Genomic DNA, 5063 nt, shown 5'->3' on the forward strand with positions numbered 1-5063 from the left:
ACCGCTGCAAACAATAGAAAAAAAATTCTGATCATAGAAATTTACCATGGTGACTAGGAAGCTCAAAACATACACTCAGAAGAAAACAAAGTCAAAGCTCCTATATCCAAAGCCTCCAAAAAAAAAAAAGTTGAATTGGTCTCAGGCCATTGAAGAGCTCAGAAAGGATTTTGAAAATCAAATAAGAGAGGAAAGGAAAAACTGGAAAGAGAAATGAAAGTGGTGCCAGGCAATTGTGTTTTATGCTTTTATTTCATTAAGCTAAAGTTCAAGGGGAAGATGAGGAAAAACTAATCTCCAAATGATTCACTTTAAAAAAAAAACCAAACACCTCACTGCTTGAAGAATGTTAAATAAAGTTGGGGCATGTTTCCATCAGATGTAAGCATTTCTGGTGTTAAGGATGCCTAATAGTGTAGGATCAATAACATCAGGAACTTTAAGATGTCTTATCAATTTACAGATTCATATGGTTCTCATCTTCCTTTTTGCCACTAGATTTTCAGGAAAAATTCACCTGCTTTATATGAGGAGCGTATAAAATCCAAGTTCATTTCCTATTTTTTCCCAGTACTTGAACTTTTCAGGAGTAATATACTCTTCTATCTTAAGATGACGCTTTGTTGGTTGCATATATTGTCCTAAAGTCAAACAGTTCACATCTGCCTCACGGAGTGCTTTCATTGTTGAATATACTTGTTCATCAGTCTTTCCTAAGCCCAACATTATGGAAGTTTTAGAAATGATACTAGGCTGAACCTTCTTGGCATGTTTCAATACTTGCAGAGATTGGTTAAAATTGGCTCGGGGATCACGTACTTTCCTCTGTAATTCGGGAACAGTTTCCACATTATGAGCATACACATCCAATCCTGAGAGGGCAACTTCTCGACAGATTTCATGTCTCCTCGGAAATCAGGGGTCAGGCATTCCACTAATATATTTGAATTCTTTCCTTTAAATGTGAAACTGTCTTTGCAAAGTGTTCAGCTCCACCCTCAGGTAGATCATCTCGATCCACTGATGTTAGCACAACATAATCAAGTCCCCACTCTGCAATTGCTTTTGCTGTGTTGTAGGGCTCATTAGAATCCAATGGAGGTGGTTTTCTTGCAGTCTTGACAGAACAAAATCTGCAACCTCTCGTACAAGTGTCCCCCATCAACATGATAGTGGCTGTGGCAGTGGCATACTCTCCCCCTCCCCAGCACTCCCCAATGTTGGGGCACCGTGCTTCTTCACATACTGTATGGAGATTTAAATTCCGCAAAGTATTTTTCAGCTTATTGTAATTTTTTCCAATAAGAATCTCTGTTTTTAGCCATGGTGACAAGCTTAGTCTCTCTCCTTTCTGACGTTTCAAATTTCCTTTATATTCAGCCCAGGTGTTCTTGTCTGAAAGGTCACCAGATATAAAATCCTGAAGGTCTGGTCCATTCTGTAGAAACTCTTTCTTTTTGTCTGGCAAAGAACTTAATGTTTTGTACTGGCTACACAAATAGTTTCCAAGTACCTGGGACCCAAGGATGCCGGAGACCCCGCCGCAGCGGAGAGACATCCTGGAAAGGAGGTGAACAGACCCAGCTTGCCGGCCCGGAACTCTGTCTGTCACGCGGAGCTGTGCCAGGCAATTGTGAAAAATGAGTCGACAGCTTGCTGAAGGAGACGCAACAAATACTGAAGAAAATAAAACCTTAAAAAGCAAGCCAACTGGTAAAACAAGGTACAAAAATCTAATGAAGAGAAGAATGCTTAAAAAGCAGAATTAGCCGAATGGAAAAGAGGCAAAAAATACACTGAAGAAAAGAAAAGAAAAACTCCTTAAAAAGTAGAATTGGCCAAATGGAAATGGGGGTACACAAGCTCAGGGAAGAAAATAATTCCTTATAAATTAGAATTGAGCAAATGGAAACTAATGACTTCATGAGAAGTCAAGAAAAAAAATAAAAGTAAACTAAAAGAATGAAAAAATGGAAGACAATGTGAAATATCTCATTGGAAAAACAACTGAACTGGAAAATAGATCTAGGAGAGATATTTAAAAAATTTTGAACTACCTGAAAGCCAAGATAAAAAATAAAGAGCTTTGACATCCTCTTTCAAGAAATTATTAGGAAAACTGCCTGATATCCTAGAACCAGAAGGTAAAATGGAAGTTGAAAGAACCCTCTGATCACTTCCTGAAAGATATCTGAAAATGAAAACTGCCAGAAATATTATAGCAAAATTCCAGAGCTCCCAGGTCAAGGGAAAATATTATAAGCAGCCAGAAAGAAAGAATAAACCCTAACTGTGGAGTCACAGTTAGGATAACACATGATTTACCAGCTTCTATATTAAATGATTGAGGGGCTTGCAATATGACATTCCAGAGCGCAAAGGAGCTAGATTACAACCAAGAATCACCTACTCAGCAAAACTGAGTATAATCCTTTAGGGGAAAAAATGGATATTCAAACAAATACAGGACCTTCAATCATTCTTGATGAAAATATCAGAGCTGAATAGCAAATTTGACTTTCAAATACAAGATTACAGAGAAGAATGAAAAGATAAATAGGAAAAGGAAATCATAAGGAACTTAATAAGGTTAAACTACATGGAAGATGATACTTGTAACTCATAAAAACTTTCACATTTTTAGGGCAATTATAAGGAGTGTACATAGACAAAAGGCACACATGTGAGTTGAATATGAAAGGATGATATCTAAAAAATAAAATTAAAGGGTGAGAGAGGAATGTGCTGAGAGAAGGAGAAAGGGAGAGATAGAATGGGGTAAATTGTACCATGTAAAAGAGGCAAGAAAAAAACTTTTACAGTGGAAGGGAAGAGTGAGGGAGTTGAGGGGGAGTGAGGAAACCTTACTATCATCAGAGTTGTCTCAAAGAGGGAATAACATACACACTCAATTGGGAGTATAGAAATCTATCTTACCCTTTAGGAAAGGAGGGAAAGAGGATAAAAGAATGGGGATGAGAGAAAGGAGGGCAGATTGGGGAAGGGGGTAGTCAGAAGCAAAATACTTTTGAGGAGAGACGTGGTGAAAGGAGAGAGAGAAGAGAATAAATAGGAGTGGAGGGAATAGAATAGAGGGAAATACAGTTAGCAATAGTAACTGTGGGAAAAAAAATGAATCAAGTTTCTTTTTTTTCTGATAAAGGCCTCATTTCTCAAACATATGGAGAACTAAGTCAAACTTATGAATATAAGAGCCATTCCCCAACTGATAAATAATCAAAAGATATGAATAGTTTTCAGATGAAGTAATCAAAGCTATCTATAGCCATATGAAAAAAAAAACTCTGACTTGTTATTGACTAAAGAAATGCAAATTAAAACAATTCTGGGATACTACCTCATACATATTAGATTGGGTAGAAAGACAAAAAAGGAAAATGACAAATGCTGGATGGGATATGGGAAAAATGAGACATTAATGCATGATCTGTGGAGTTGAGAACTGATTCAACCATTCTGTAGAGCTATTTGAAACTATGCCCAAAGGGCTATAAAACCATGCATACCTTTTAATGTAACAATACCACAACTAGGCCTGTATCTCAAAAGAGCGAAAAAAAATTAAAAAATAAAAGGATCTATATGTACAAAAATATCTATAGCAGCTGTTTTCTGGTGGCAAAGAACTGGAAACTGAGGGAATGCTCATCAATTGTGGAATGGCTGAACAAATAGTGTTATGGGATTATTTTAGAATATTATTGTGTTATGAGCAGGATGATCACAGAAAAACCTGGAAAGACTTACATGAGTTGATGGAAAGTGAAATGCACTGTGTACAAAGTGACAGCAATATAGTAAGATGATAAGCTGTGAATGATTTAGCTGTTCTCTGCAATACAACGATCCAAGACAACTCTGAAAAAGTTACGATGAAAAATGCTATCCATCCCCAGAGAAAGAACTTATGGTATCTAAATACAGATTCAAATATCCTTTTTTTTTCTACTTTATTTTTCTTCGGGGTTTTTTTAGTCTATCTTTTCTTTCACAACTTGACTGATATGGAAATGTTTTGCATGACTACACATATATAACCTATATTGAGTTGCTTGTCTTCTCAATGAGGGGAGAGGGAGGGAGGAATGGAATTTGAAGCTTGAAGTTTTAAAAACGAAAGTTAAAAATTGTTTTTACATGTAACTGGGGTGAAATAAAATGCTAAAACAATTCAAAAAAAGAAAGAAAACAAACATGTGAAAAGTAAAAACAATTTTTTTAAATGAACCTTTATAATTATAGACAACGTTTGTTTTCTTTTTTTTTTTAATAATTACAATGTAGTACTGTGTTCTGTCACTTAGGTTGATGCCATATGACTAGAAAAGGCTTTTATGAAATTCAATTCAATGTATGACAATATCCTATTAATATCATTTGAAAAATTGGAATAATTTTTGTTCATCTTTAAAGAGAATTTTTAGAGTTGTTGTTAAGTGAAGATGTTTAATGGCTGCCAGTTCTTTAGCTTTCCCTTCTGTTGTCGTAAGGAACTTCTCAATTTCCACACATTTTTCTTCTGTTGTTTTAGGGTACCTGCCAGACTTTGAAAGTATACACAATCTCAGTTGTATATCATCTTAAATGGTAGATCACTTCTTCATCTTTGGCATTTAGCTTGTTACCTCTATTTACGATATAGGTGAAGAGATGAGTTTTGAGGTATTATTGTCATTGTTTTTTGTCATTTTTCACTGTGTTCTAATTTACTTTTTTTTAATCCTTCTAGTGTTCTTTGGTATGTAATAACATAGGAATACTTGAGCAATTGAATATTATTTTGTGAAAATATTAGTACATAAGCATTTTTCATCCTGGATAATCCATATATGCTTGTATATATGGATTATGTATGTAATTCACATATAATATATAATCTATATATTTGTACATATTCCACATGTGCATATATGTACCAACATAATACAATAATACCTGTATAATGAGTGTGTGTATATGTAGACAATGGTGCAAACTCTAACCCCCACTGTAAGAGGTACCTTTGATAGTTCAATCAACATCAGTTAAGAGACACAAGGACT

General features: G+C 35.2%; 1 pseudogene; it reads right to left on the reverse strand.

Annotated features, from left to right (window-relative positions):
• Window positions 1–245: 245 nt before the first annotated feature.
• Window positions 246–1598, reverse strand: LOC110198178 (lipoyl synthase, mitochondrial pseudogene; annotated as a pseudogene).
• Window positions 1599–5063: the final 3465 nt, after the last annotated feature.

The sequence above is a fragment of the Phascolarctos cinereus genome, unplaced genomic scaffold, assembly GCF_003287225.1.
Source record: "Phascolarctos cinereus isolate Bilbo 61053 unplaced genomic scaffold, phaCin_HiC Scaffold_2;HRSCAF=192, whole genome shotgun sequence".
NCBI lineage: Eukaryota > Metazoa > Chordata > Mammalia > Diprotodontia > Phascolarctidae > Phascolarctos > Phascolarctos cinereus.